The 14,641-nt window shown below is 49.4% G+C and overlaps 1 long non-coding RNA gene across 1 annotated transcript; it reads left to right on the top strand.

Moving 5' to 3' along the window:
• The first annotated feature begins 346 nt into the window (after positions 1–346).
• On the top strand, positions 347–3,421 carry LOC122237786. The gene is made up of 3 exons (XR_006216431.1): positions 347–1,180; positions 2,020–2,335; positions 2,821–3,421. It is a non-coding gene; the product is annotated as an uncharacterized LOC122237786 (long non-coding RNA).
• Positions 3,422–14,641: the final 11,220 nt, after the last annotated feature.

Here is a 14,641-nt window from a genome sequence, read left to right as displayed (position 1 = left end):
CTGCCATCTCCTCGCGTCTCATGGGTGTCGAGCTTTCAGCAGGCTTGTGCTGTGGAGGAGCAGCTAAGGGGTCCCTGCCCGTAAAGGGTGGAGAGAAGAGCAAAAGCTCCTTCCCCGTGACCCCCGAGACCCTGCAAGGAGTGGCTGGATTGCCCTCCTTTGATGGGTCAAGGCAGAAACGTGGGACGAGAAGCGCGGGACAGGATGGACCAATGGCCCTGATTTCCCTTCCCCCACCCCATCCTTTTTGCCACGTGACTCTGCACTTCCTGTCCCCGCCCCTGAGTTCATCCACGTGACGTGCGTTGGCCACAGGGACGTGAGCGAATGTGCCTCGTGCCCAAGCTGGACCAAGTGCCCCTGTTTCCCCCCCTGCTCTCGCGCCTCTGCCTTGGCCGTGAGAGCACGCGGGCTCGCCTGCTGCAGGAAGACACGCGTCGAGCAGCCCCGTGTCCCCAGATGGCCAGCTGAGGCCACCCTCCCTCGACCAACCTGCCGCCAGCCTCCGGAAATGAAAGCGACCGACAGAGACCGGAAGAAACACCCAGCTGAGCCCCGCCTGATCACCAAGCCCCTCGTGGGAGAGAAGGAAATGTGACCTGTTTTAAGGCACTGAGCGTCGGAACGGCCAGGTTAGGCCGCATAATTACAAATAAGTGAACCCCCTTCCCAGGAGCTCGTCCAAGTGGGGAAGGACCTAGTAAAATCTCACCCGGTGATTTTAAGCTGTTTTTTTAAGGAATATTTCAGATGCATGTTTCATATTCCAATGCTTTAATACAGTTGTTAACTATTATAGAAACGTAATGAAAAAAAAAACCCCAACACAGACTCAAATAGATGGAGAACCAGATTGTAGCTCACTGGAGGCCACCGCGAATGTGTTATGACTTGGACGGCCACTTCGCCAGATTTTGTTCAGACTTGAGAAAGTAAAGGAGGCGGGGCAGGGGGACTCTGTCTCCTTCCTCCTGCAGCTAATGAATTACTGGAGAGCAGAGACCAGGAGACAAGATGTTTGAGAAGCGTTAACGTTTGCCACTACTTATCTCTATGAAGGAGAATTCCTTTCGATGCTGTGAATCCAAGCGGACGTGAGAAATCAGAAATGAATTCGCCTCGGAGGCAGACAGAGCAAGTCTCCGAGAGAAGTCCCTAACTGACTTCATTGTATGGCCTTGTAAGTAACTGTCACTGTGGACTAATGAGCTGCCGTGGACACCCTGTCGTTTAGTTCTGTTATGTTTACCAGCACTCAGAATGTGAAGCGGGGGTCAGGATCGGCTGGCTCTTGCCTCCAGTCCCCAGCCCCGATGTGCATTCACTGCCCGGAGGGGGGACCGTGGCCATGAGGGACCCTGGGCCCGTAGCTGCAGTCAGCTCACTCCTCGCGGCCAGCTCCTTCCCATCGGAGCGGGCTGAACTTTGCGGGCACGGTTCCATTGAGGAAGACAGTCCCTTTGCTGTCTGCTGGGGGTGTAATCGTGAGGCTGAAGTCCGAGAATCAAACTCAGAACAGAGCAGGAGGGGAAGTTAGACCTAGCCTTTCAGGGCCATGAAGGGACTCAAGACCTGCATTCATTCACTCATTCACTCATCAGCCGACATTTCCGGACAGCCTACGCCGTGGCAGGTGCCACTCCAGGGCCAGGGAGTCAAAGTCTGGCCTGATCCTCACGGACCCCTCCTTTTAGCAAGGACAGAATGGGGAGGGGGTTGCCAGGACAGGCGTTGACACCCAGTCTCCCTTCTCTTTGCTGTGTGACCAGGAGCCAATTGCTTGACCTTTCTGAGCCTTAATATCCTTATGGGTAACAGGGATAAAATCACCACTAGTAAAATGCCTGATGCTTCAGAGACACTGCCTCCTCAGCTTTTTTTTTTTTGTTGTTTAACTTGAACATAGCCGGCAAATTATAAGTTCTTTACGGATGTTCACTCCATCCTTTTCCCCACTGCATCTCTGGTTTCCATCCCTCTATCATAAAGAAATAATCATGCTTGTATTCCTTTTCCTAGGGCTGCTGAAACAAAACTTGGTGGTTTAAAACAACCAAAATTCATTCCCTCACAGTTCTGGAGGCTGGAAGTGTAACATCAAGGGGTCCGCAGGACCACGCTTCCTGCCGCGTTTCCAAGGAAAAATCCTCCCTTGCCTCTTCCAGCTTCTGGTGGCCCCAGGTCTTCCTGGGGTTGTGACAGCAAAGCTCCAGGCTCTGCCTCCACCTTTCTGTGGCCCTCCTCTCCCTGGGTCTCTCTGTGTCTTCACCTGACCTTCTTATAAGGACACCAGTCATCGGATGGAGGGCCCAACCTAACCCGCTCCGACCTTATCGTAAGTACATCATAGTACAAAATGCTATTTCGAACTAAGGTCACATTTGGAGGTTCTCCGTGAACGTGAACTTGAGGGGACAGTGTTCAACCCAGTGCAATGGCTAATAAGCATTGAGCACATTTGAAGTATCAAAGCCATGCTAAGCACTCAGCAGTGAGTTTTAGCCCCACACGCTGGGCAGAGCACTTAGAACAGGCCGGGTCTGTTAGCATCGCTTCCTTTTCTCCCCACGACCAGTCTATAAGGCAGGACGATCCCCATCCCGGTGAGTCTAAGGTTGAAATTATTATCATCCCCATTTTACAGACAAAGAGACTGAGGCACAGAGAGGTCGAATTACTTGCCCGAGGCCGCACAGCCCATAAAGGCAGAGGCAGCCATCAGGCTCTGTACCCTGGTGCTCAATCCCTCCGGAACACTCCTCGCGCTGTCTCACTGGGCTGTGTTGAGGGCTGAGGCGGGCAACTTCTCCCCCATTTCAGAGATGACGAAGTTGGAGGTGCAGAAGAGCAAAGTGACCTGCCCGGGACTGCAGCGTTGTGCCTTCTCAGCCAGCGGGGGCCCCTGAAGGCTGGCGCCCCTCCACTGCCCGTTCGCCCACGGGTTCCTTGTCTGTCCAGCACAAGCTGAACGCCAGCGCAGGCTCCTGCTGAGGTTCCAGGCCTGGGACAGCGACCCAGAGCCATTGAAATTTCCCCCAGGCCCCGAGGATGGTGCTTGGAAAAAACATTGGCCTTGCTGTTTCCTTGCCGAGCCATTCAAGACCTCAATGCGCCCAGAGCAGACGTGTTGCCCAGGGGGAGGCCTAAGGAGCCTGGGGACCAGGGAGCAGTGCTGTCCTCCTTCCTCCTCACCTTGTCCCTTCTTCACTTCGAAAGGCTGAGCAGGGAGTTCAGTCTGTAACGGGAACTCTAGGCTTGGCCCTGACTTAGCCCATTTACAGCCAAGAAGAAAAGCTCCCCACTTTGCACATAAAATGTCTTACACCGGCCTGAACTCACTCTAGGTCCTCAGTGACAAACTCATGCCTCAAACCATCAAAGATAGTATCCGCGGGGGGTGGCGCCTGGGTGGCTTAGTCAGTTGAGCATCCGACTCTTGATCTCGGCTCGGGTCGTGATCCCAGGGTCGTGGGATTGAGCCCCGCGTCCAACTCCACGCTGAGCATGGAGCCTGCATAGGATACTATCTCTCGCCCTCTTACCTCTCCCCTGCTTGCACTCTCCCTCTCTCCCTAGAAATGAAAATAAAATAAAATAAAACAAAATATAATAAAATAAAATAAATAACATATGGTACCCAGGGGACTGTGACCTCCCAACAGGTTCTAAGGCCATGGATGGAACAGGCTGGTAAAGTTCCAAGTCTTCTCTGAGGATAAGAACCGTGGGGCCATGAGATAGGAACATGTAGAGAACGTCCACAGACCCAGCTTGGGGGGTTTATAGACTCAAGGGCCCACAGGAGTTAGGTGGAAATGTAAGTGAGCAAAGTGGGGTCCGCAGAAGGCAATAGGGAGTGGGGGGGCTGGAGTGGAGTGGATGCCCAGGCCTGTCTCCAGGGCAACCGCTCCCAGCTCTGGCTCAGCGCTGTTAGGCAGGAATGCAGGCTTCATATGCCCAGAGGTTTTAATTTGTCAAGAGGAGCTGAAAATCTAGCCTTTTCGGTGAAACTCCAACTTTCTCCAGGCTTTTTCTTTCAATTGTTAAATGATCTTTCCATGATGGCGGCTAATTCAGATTTTTTGGAAACCGCTGTGCAATTTCACAGAACGCGTGTCTGGGCTATTTGACGGGCCTTGGACCACCGCTTTGAGAGCAGGGGAGGAGGCTCCGATTCCACGGCTTCTGATCGCCTTCGATCTCTTAGGTGCAAGTGATCCCTGGTGAAGTCACATACTCAACGTCGCACCCCGTTCTCGCAGTGTAGGGTATGCTCAGCTATCTTCCGTTCTCGTCTGCACTCCCTTGCTGACTTCACTCCACCTCATGCTTGAAATACCAGCAGATGCTCCCCAAACTGGTATCTCCAGGCGTTTCCTCTCCCCTGGGGCTTAGGCTCAATTGCTCTCCCTCCTACTTGACATCTTTACTTGGATGGCTAACACCGCTCTCACACTTACCATGTCCTTACCCCAACCACTGAGGCTTCCCTTACCCTCAAACCTGTTATTTCTGTCATCTTCCCTGTCTCACTAAATGCCCACTGTATCCTAGAACATCTAGCTGAGCCCAGCCTAGCTCAGCCAGCCTCCAGTCACCCTGCAGGTGCATGATTGCTATTCTAAGCCACTGACTTTGGGGGGAAATTCGTTACACAGCCATAGCTGGCTGATACGCTTCCTGTATGGTAACATCCTTTCTTCTACTGTAATCACTTTTCTTGCTGCCATTTTCAACTTTGAGGGGACGTATTGTTCAGCCCTGGTCAAAAACAAGGGCGTGAGCCTAGTAGCACTGTGGACAAGCACACAATGGTAGAGAATGGCTCCCCTGAGAAGAATCTGGAAGGTCTCTTTTAGCATCATCATCTGAAACACACTCCCCTTTTGTTGACATGTATGTGTGATTCTGACATGCTGTGGATTTTATTTGGCATGTAACTGGAGACTTTTACCACTCATCACTCTATTTAGGAAAAATGTTATGTTGAGTCATTTGAATGGGAATATAATTTTTTCTTCTATAAACACCAGACCCCAAAAAATGAAGTATTGTGAGACACAGATAGTCTATAAAACTTGGGTGTTAAAAAAAAACAAGAGACATCTTCCTGGGAAAACTTTAATTGGGTGGTGTTCTGGGGGGAGGGGGAGCCTGTATTTCCTGTATTCGGAGACACCATCAATGATAAGAGACGTCATGGATATAGTAACAATTCTCCTGGGGAGTAACGAAGCAGAACATTCCGTATAGGCTCAGATTCTGGCATCCCAGAGGCAGGGGAGTTAAACAGGCACGAGAGAATCTCAGAGTTGAGGACACACACATGTGCTTACAGACACACACGTGCACAGAGACGTGACAGCTGTTCCCATTGAAATCCCCAGCTGATGCTGACGGCAGTCTGGTCGGACCAAGTGCGTCCTTCCAAAGCACCTTGGATCACTTTAACTGAGAAGACAGTGTGGCCACGTCACTTTGATCCGTGTGAGGCTCTGAATGAAAACACGTCTGAGCTTCCTGCCAACTACTCCCCTGGACCTCAGACCGAGGGCTGGAGTCAGTCACCACACGCACGGTCCCACGGGTCCTGCCACGGAGGAACGCAGCCGTCTGTGTGCTGAGCCTGGAGAGAATCCCAGAAGGCCCGCCCGTCCTCCACACATCTCCCTCGCTGCCTGTCTCTGTACCTGAAATTCCACTATTAAATTCTTGAATTTTTTTTTTTTTGTTAATCTGGAAGAAAGAAATTATTTGTGTGTCAAGTTTTAGCAGGAAAGAAGAAGCCCCTTTCGGACTTGACGAGGGAGTGAATGTGGGAGGTGGCACAGAGGTTACCAACAGCAGGAGCCACTGGTAGCCCCAGGACGGAGGACAAAGCGGGGGCGCCAATGGAGCGGGGGTGGGGGCAGGGCCACAGGGGGTTGGAGGCCATCACAGGGTGGAAGCTGAGTCCTGCAGGAGGCAGGGCTGCTCCTGGAGACTCAAGGAGGCAGAAAGGGAAGGAAAGATACTCTGTCTCCACCTCCCTCCCCACATCTGCCCTCGAGACTCCCCCGGAGTCTTCCATTCACTGAACCCAGCCAGAATCCAGCTGACGGGGGTCCCGAGAGTTGCAGCCTGTGGGGGTCAGCCCCTGGAGATGCAGAGCAGAGCAGGGGTGGATGAGGAATGGATCTGAATGAAAATAGGCCCCCACTCTGCACGTATCCCATACAAGGCCACTGCGGCCCAGAAATGCTTATCACTAGGGTCATTAGCTTATGGCTCCTGTGGGTTCCAGAGGGGCTAGAGATGGAGTGCCACTGTGGGCTTCAGTTACGACTTCAGGAAAAATATTAGTGATAATTGACATTCACGGTGCTTAGCACTGTTCTAGGCTTGTCTTTATACCTTTATTGCGGTGCAACTGACATGCGGGTTTCCAGGATTCGGTATCAATGAAATCATAGGTGTGTACTCTTTTCAGTCTGGCATTTCATTCAGTAAAATTCATTTCATTCAGTAAAATGCTTTTGAGATTCATCCACATTATTGCATCCACCTATAGTTCATTCCTTCTTACTGCTGACCGGACTCCACTGAATGGATATACCACAATCTGTTTAGGCTTCCACCTGTTGGTGGACACTTAGGTTGTTTCCGGTTTCTGGCTGTTACACATAAAGCTTCTAGGAACATTCGTGCGTGAGTGTTCATGTGGAAATGCCCTCATCTCTCTTGGGTAAATATCTAGGAGTAGAATGAGCAGGTAATACGGTAGGTGTATGTTTTAACTTTTTGAGAAATTGTCAAGTTGTTTACCAGAGTGGTTGTACCCTTTTGCAGGGTGTGTAACTCCAGCTGCTTTCATTCCCACCAGCACTTGGTGTGGTTCATCTTTTTAGTGGGCATGTGATCGTGTATCATCGTGGTTGTAATCTGTGTTTCTTTAATGATTAATTACAGGGATCGTTTTTTAATACGCTTATTTTCCGTATGATTATTTTCTTTGATGAAGCATCTGTTCAAATATTATGCCCAATTTTTAAGTTGTTTTCTTATCGATTTTGAGAGTTCTTCATATATTCTAAGTGCAAGAGCCTTGCCAATACGTGATTTACAAATATTTTCTTTCAATCTGTGGCTTGTCCTTTTAACCTAGCAACATTGTTTGAAGGACAGAGTTATTAATTTTAATGTAGATTAGTTCATCAAATTATTCTTTTTTATATACTGTGCTTTTGGTGTTATACTTAGGAAAGCTTTGCCTATGTCAGGACTACTACGACTTTCCATGATGGTTTCTTCTGGAAGTTTTTGGAGTTTGGGGTTTTACATTTAAGTCTATGTGTTAAAATTTCTATATGGTGCATAGTATGGATTGAGACTCAATTTTTTTGCATCTGAACATTCCATTCTTTCAGCATTATTTGGTGAAACTGAATTGCCTTTATTCCTTTGTTTAAATGCAGCTGTCTATATGGGTAGTATGGTGGGCCTATCTCTGGACTTCTGATTCCATTGTTGGCTTTTAAAAAATCTACTTGTCTATTTTTCTGCCAATAGCACACACTCCTGTTATTGTTAACTTTATAATAACTCCGGAACTCAAATAGTGTAGATCTTCCAAGTTTGTTTTCAAGTTGTTTGGGCTAGTCTAAGTCCTTAGCAATTCCATATGAATTTTCGAATCAGCTGGTCAACTTCTACAAAAACAGTCTCCTGGGGGTTTGCCTGGGATCATACTATATCAATAGATTAATCTGGCAAGAACTAACATGTTAACAATGTTGAGCCCTGCCAATCCAGGAAAACAGTGTACTCTCAATTTATTTATGTCTTCTTTGCTTTCTCTTAACAATGTTTTGTAGCTTTCTAATATACAGGTCTTCATATCTTTTGTCAATTGTATCCCCGGGAATTTTATATCTGTCATCTTATTGTATGTGGCAGGGGTCGACCAAGGGGCTAAGTCTCTTCCACTGCCTGTTTTTCTCATGAAACCTTTATTGGAACACAGCCACGCCCATTCAGTTACGTATTGTCCGGGGGTGCTTTTGCCCTACAACAGCAGAGCTGAGGAGTTGTGACACAGACTGTATGTAACCTACAAACCTGAAATCTATCTAGCCCTTCACCTATAGGTCAGAAAGTTTGCTGACTCTTGCATTCTTTTTTAAATTTCAGTTTCCGATTGTCCATTGCTACTATAAAGAGGTAACAATATGTTGATAGGAATTGACCTTGTAACCTGCAAACTTGTCAAACGCACTTATTAGCTGTAGTAGCTTTTCCATAGATGTCATGGGATATTCTGCACAGATGATCCTGTTGTCTGAAAATAAGGACGAGGTTACTGGGGCACCTGGCTGGCTCAGCTATTGGAGCGTGTGACTCTTGATCTTGGGGTTGTGAGTTTGAGCCCTACATTGGGTGTAGAGATTACTTAAAAATAAATTCTTTTTTTAAAGGTGGTTTTTCCTGATCTTAGAGGAAAAGCATTTGCTTTCTCCATTAATTATGATGCTGGCTATAAGCTTTTCATAGATGCATTTTATCAGATGGAGGGCAGTCCAATCTATTCCTAGTTTACTTAGACATCATGAATGTTTCCCATGTATTAAATTACACAATCCTACCAATCCCATGAGGTAGGTACTGCTATGACCAACATCATACAGATCAGGAAAATGAGGCTTATATAAGAAACTTGTGCAAGGTCCCATTTGAGTTAAGAGGTACCAGAGATTTTAATCTAGAAACAGATGGACATGATGAGCTCCCTTCCAAACACTCCAGGTGACAGTTTGGATCTGTTAGAAATGTGTCAGGCACCAAGTCACAGAACATCTAATATTGGGTTAAGCAGTAGGGACTTTGCATCGTCTCCCATAGTACGAAGTCTGGAGAAAACAGTTCTCGATTGATATAGCAACTCGAGGTGTTGTCAGGAATCCAGGCTCTCTCAACCTTTCTTTGCTGCTATTCTCAGCTTGTTGACTTTTCATCTTCTTGCCTGTTGACTTTTGAGTTACAAGGTAGCTCCGTGGAGTCGTGAGGCCCAGACCTTACACCTGTGGTTGAAGACTGGCCGTAGTGTATGTGTATGTGTAGGGGTACGAATGGGAGAGGGAGACATCTGACTCACTCCACTCTTGCTTGCTTTTGAGGAGCAAAAAACTTACTAAGTTTCCCCCAGCGGATCTCTCCTTCTGTCTTATTGGCCAGCCCTGCTGAATGAATGAATGAATGAATGAGTAAATAAGTAATTAAGTGAATATGTGTATATACACATATATGTACACATATATGTGTGTGTATACATGCATATATGTGTGTGTGTATGTAAACATATGTGTGTGTGTGTATATATATATATACTGGTAGAGTATATATAGAATGTATATATAGAATGTATATTTATATATATACATATATGTGTGTGTATATATATGTGTGTGTGTGTGTGTGTGTGTGTGTGTGTGTGTATACTGGTAGAATACATATATGCTGGTAGAAAAAAATATATAGATTTGGGACCAGTATCAAGATAAATTCAAATAACTTTGACCAAATCGCTTACCAGCCTAGACTCCGTTTCATCACCTGGAAATGGAAAGACTGCTTGCCCCAGGAGGCTCTCGTGGGGGACAGATTTAGAAAACTATTATGAAAGTACTTTGAACCAAAAAAGTACTTTGAACCTGATGAATGTGTGAACATGTGTTGGGATGGTTAATCTTCCTGTTACTCCCCATTCCTTGAGGACAGGGACATTGTCTAACTTTTTCACCACTGTATCTTGAACCCCACAAGTGTCTGGATCGTACTGAAGTGTAACAAACATTTGTCAGAGAGATGAATGAATGAATGTTTACACATAGATCCGTCATGTGCTTAACTAATTAAGTGAATTGTGAGTTGGTTTGCTTTCTCCCTACCAGCCTATAAACTTCCCCAGAGGGGACACTAGGTTCCTTCTAATTTAGGACCATTCATGCAGTATCTTAAGTCTCTGGGGTGAATTACAGACCTTTTGTGGTGTGACAGAAGAGACGAGGGAGGAGCGGAGGGGCGGGCAGGGAACTAACATGAGTTACCACACTGGTTGGCCCCCCAAGCCTTGCCTGAAGTAATTGATGAATAAATAAATCTGTGCTGCTCTCCCAGGAGCGTGCTGGTAGAGGCCCCATCAAGTCAGTGCCCGCAGCGGACCGCCCCACTGAGAGACCCCCAGGCTCCTCCCGAGCGCATCTGGGGAACAGCACAGAGCCCACTCGGAGGCAGAGTTCAAGCACACCCTCACGTTGAGTGAAAGCCATCCAAAGTCTTCACCTGGAGGCAAAAGGGACATTTTGTTTCTTTGCATTAGAAGCAACAGACGCCAACGAACCATTTTAATGAAAAGCCTGAAAATTGAAAAAGAGAAACGCATTGTTTCGTGAAAGCCACAGAAACCCAGGCAACCTCTATGGGCAGGGCAGCCAGAAAACTTGAGCCCAGGGGCGACTCAGGAGCGCCCGCAAGCCCGACGCCTCTTATCTAAGCTTCCCCCTGGTGCAAAAATGCCCACTAGAGACAGGAAATGCCTCTAACGTCTCCCGGGCTCCGCCTCCTGAAATAGACACCGCAGCGAACCACGGCCCGGTGGCAGGTCAAGAAATCCTGCCTTCGGCGGCTGATTGGCTGAGCTTGGTCACAGGACACTTGCCGACCAATCAACGACCGGCCGAGGGGAGGAGTCATGCGGGAAGGTCGCTGCCTTGGAAACCACGCGTTGAAGGAAAGGAGTGCTTCCGGAAGCAGAGGGCTGCTGCTGCAAGAGCTGGCTCGGGTGGGGACGGAGCGGACAAAACAGGGTGCCCTCCGCGGCTGTGCAACTCCTGTGTGCCTTAATAATAATTTAGAAATAATAGCTAATGGTTTACCAGTTATTCACTATTTTGCCCTCTGTCTTGCTGAGCCAGTCTCATGAGAGACTCACTTTTTACTTGGGGAAACTGAGGCAGAGGTGAGGCACCTTGCTCAAGGTTGCCCCCAAACCCTGCACGCTCCCTGCCTCCCCTCACACCCCGCAACTACCCCCCCCCCCAGCATTGGGGTCCTTGCTTGTCAGATGAAGGAATCCAGGCATCCAGGGATTCAAGGAGGTGTTCAGGGCAGGGTTCCAAGGATGTCTGAGGATGTCTGGTCTCTGGCCACAATTCCCACCCGCTTTCTGCTCCTTTCATTCACCGACGGGGGAGACTGAGCTCAGGGAGGTGGCAGGTCTTGTGAAGGTGGTAGTTCCCGTGGACATAGGAGTGACCCCAAAAGCAAGCTCCTTCTCAGTTGCTGAGCTGCTCAGGGCCCCTTATTCCTAAAAGAGGGAAAACCTGCTTGCTGTTCATGGTGCCAAAATATAAAGCTTTTCTTGTTCTTCCAATCTGTCTCTCTTGGCTTGCTGTGGTGTTTAATTTGCCATTTATGACATTCTAAGTTAAAAAAAAAAAAAACTTTAAAATTTTACGTCATTAGCATAAATTTCACTATTCGCCTTCAAGGTGAGCAAGGTTAGTTTTAAACGCAACTATAAGAGCACTTAACTCCTAGATGAAATCGCAGGCGTTACACACTCTTGGCCCCTAGCTCACGCATACGTATTCCGTTCTTACCCGAACAGGGCAAAATGTGCCCAAAATGAACTGCGCTGTTTTTATGTCACTTCTTGGCTCGCGCGCTTTCTGCTGCCACTCTCCGCCTTCAGTTTGCTCGCCAGTGAAGAAGGACCAAATGGATCAAGAACCATGGGTTGCCCCAGCTTTCCTTCTCCTTCAGGGCCATCGCTTCCGGCAGAAGTGGTTGGCCGATGCGGGAAACTGACATGAGAAAGAAAGGATCTTGAAAGCATAGTGCAGGTTGTTCGCGCTTCTCAGAACATCAGTGTCTTCTTTCTGTATCTGAAGCGCGTTCAAGTTGGACAAAAGAGAAGCGGAGTTTCTTGCAGCTCTTAGCAGTCCCCCTGATTCTGTCCGTAGACGGAATAAGCCTAACTTGTACTTGCTGTGAGGCTCCCGGACCTCGCACGCGGGCGGCTCCGTCGGAATTCTGCTCTCCTGGAGCCTCACCGATGCCAGACGCGAACCGGGCCTCAGAGAACAGCAGGAAACGCCCATTGCACGCGTCTCTGGTCGTGCGCATGCTCCGTTGTCCGGCCAGATGTCACTGACAAAACGCGAGTTCAAGATAAAATCAGGACCTCGCACCGTCCAGCCTTGGTGACGGGCGGGGCTGCTTGGGGTTCCCCTCTCTGTTCCATTCCCCGAAACGTCCACTGCCTCGGCCTCGCCAAATTTTGCTCAGACGCCCTGCGTGGAGTCAAGCCTCCGCACCTTTGCCTGGGCCATGCCCTCTGCCTCGAATGCCCTCTTCTCCTCTTTGACGGGTGAAGTCATCTGCCAACCCATGAGTGCTGCGCTACTACTACCTCCTTGACCTTGACCTTGACCTCGTCAAGCCGAGTTGACCCTTCTCTCTTCTGCACCTTCTCCTTCCCTGCTTCTCCCTAAGAGACAGCTCTGTGCGGTGATGAGAGCTGAGTTCTGGAATCTGAGGAGGTTCGGGCTCCCACTTACTCACTAGAGGATATTGGTCAACGACGTAGCGCCCCCCCCCCCAGAACCTCAACTTTCCCATCTGTAAATTGAGACTGATTCCAGTTCCCCAAGAGGGTTTGTGGTGCAGACGAAATGGCAACCCGACTGCAGGCTGCTCTTACGCACTCCATGCGACCGGGGCTGCGTTTATTTTCCATTCTTCATCTGCCCTCACCCCCTTAGGATTTGGGTCATCACCGCCCTTCCTCCCCTCAGCCTGGGTTCTTCCCAAAGCAGTGTGTGTGGACTCTCCCCTCCTCTGGGGAATGACATCTCCAGCAGGAGAATCCGCCCGCCCCCCCCCCTCCCCGCCCCGCACTCTGGACTTTCCCACCCCCTGAGGCCAATCTGCCTGCAGAATTCAAAGCAGATTCCGACCTCCTTCTTCATTTTCCAACCACCCCTGCTAGAATTCCCTTCCTGCCCATCCCTCAAGTCTCTGTCCTGGGCTGATTTGCTGTTTATGCTCCCGGTTCTCTGTTTACATTTGCTCCCCTCCCGGGCCTCCAGCCGCATTGTTCCGGAGCCCAGGCCTGCTCTCCAGCCCCCACTTGCTCAGCTCCCCTTAGGGCAAGCGCCAGTTTACTTTCACAAACCTTAAGGAAAAAAAAAAAAGCAGCCACAAATGCCAAAACCTTTCCCGAAGCCCAGACACCACAACGTAATCATCTGGGGCTCCTCTACATAATCATGGGTCTTGCCAAGTCTCTGGTTTAAGGGGGAAAAATACAATGTAAATATACAATATATTAGACTATTAGGAATTTTCAGTGTAGATTCCAAATTATTTGCAGCCTTGAAAAGAGGCAGACACCCCTGGGCTGACATCCCTTCTCTCCATCCGCTTCCTGGCAAGCTATGGCGGCCGGGGCGGGGGAGGGAGGGTCCGCCGTGAGCCTCTATTTTCTCATCTGTGAAATGGGCACATCTGACGGAGCCCCGCAAAGACCAAATGCCTGAAGGCGAATGAAGGGCGGAACCCAGCACCCAGGACCAGGTAAGCCCTGAGCACATAGCCATCTCCTCCCCTCTGGAACAGAACGACAAAAAAGAGGGGGGAAATGAGCAAGAGTTTGCAAGCAGCCACGGGGGGGCACCTGTGCCACCCAGAGGACGATCATTGGAGGCAGGAGCAGAGATGCTACTGGAAGGTCCGTGGGGTTAGGTGAAGCCAGCTTCTGAGAATCGAGGCAGCTCTGAGGGGAAAAAATAAATTAAATAAATGGTTTCTCTAATATGGGGCCATCTGGCGATTTGATAAAAGTATTGGGTTTCTCAAGGCAGTCCGCGAGTGCTCCCTGGGCGCCACCGTTTATGGCTTAAATATGACTCGCATGTGGAACCAGCATTACAAATGAGAAACAGCAGCTTCTGAACTTGTTCCCTAATGGGGGCCTTTCATCACCCAGTTACCCTTAAGCGTCTCCCTTCCCATTGTAATTGGCCCTAAATGAAAAGCATTAGTCCCGTCAATAAACACTAATGGTTCTACTGACTAAAAAGAAGGGGGCGGGGACTAGAAGAGAGGTCTCTTTAAAAGACAGGAAGGGACTGGCGTCACCTCCCTTCCGGAGCCTCAGGGTTTGATATTGGGGCGCAGAGGGCCGCAGTGGGGGAAGAGCCCCTCCAGGAGCCCGAGGCTGGGTGCCCCATTCTGGCTGCGCTTGTACCTTGCTGTGTGACCGCTCGTGGCTAGCTCTCCTTCTCTGGGCCTCCCCGATCCTTGTTAAAGTGGATATAATGAGGCCGCTCTGCCCTGCTCACAGTAGGGCTGGTTTCAAGGATCAAAGGAAAAGCTGGATGGGAAAAGACTTTGAAACTGTAAAGGGCTTGCTTGAGCCCTGGAGGAGTCATGGCAATTTTATCCTTCCTGGAGATGGGAGCTGTCCGGGGGGGCCCCCCCCCCCCCGCCCCCCAGGTTCAAACCGTCTTCTGCCAGGATCCAAAGGGAAGCCTGTTCAGGGTCCCTGTGCCCCACCGCAGCCTGAGGCTTCCAGGCCCACAAAGAGGGGCTGTTTGAAATT

Source organism: Panthera tigris, chromosome B1, assembly GCF_018350195.1.
Source record: "Panthera tigris isolate Pti1 chromosome B1, P.tigris_Pti1_mat1.1, whole genome shotgun sequence".
In the NCBI taxonomy this organism is placed as follows: Eukaryota; Metazoa; Chordata; class Mammalia; order Carnivora; family Felidae; genus Panthera; species Panthera tigris.
This window is presented reverse-complemented; position numbering and strand designations above follow the sequence as displayed.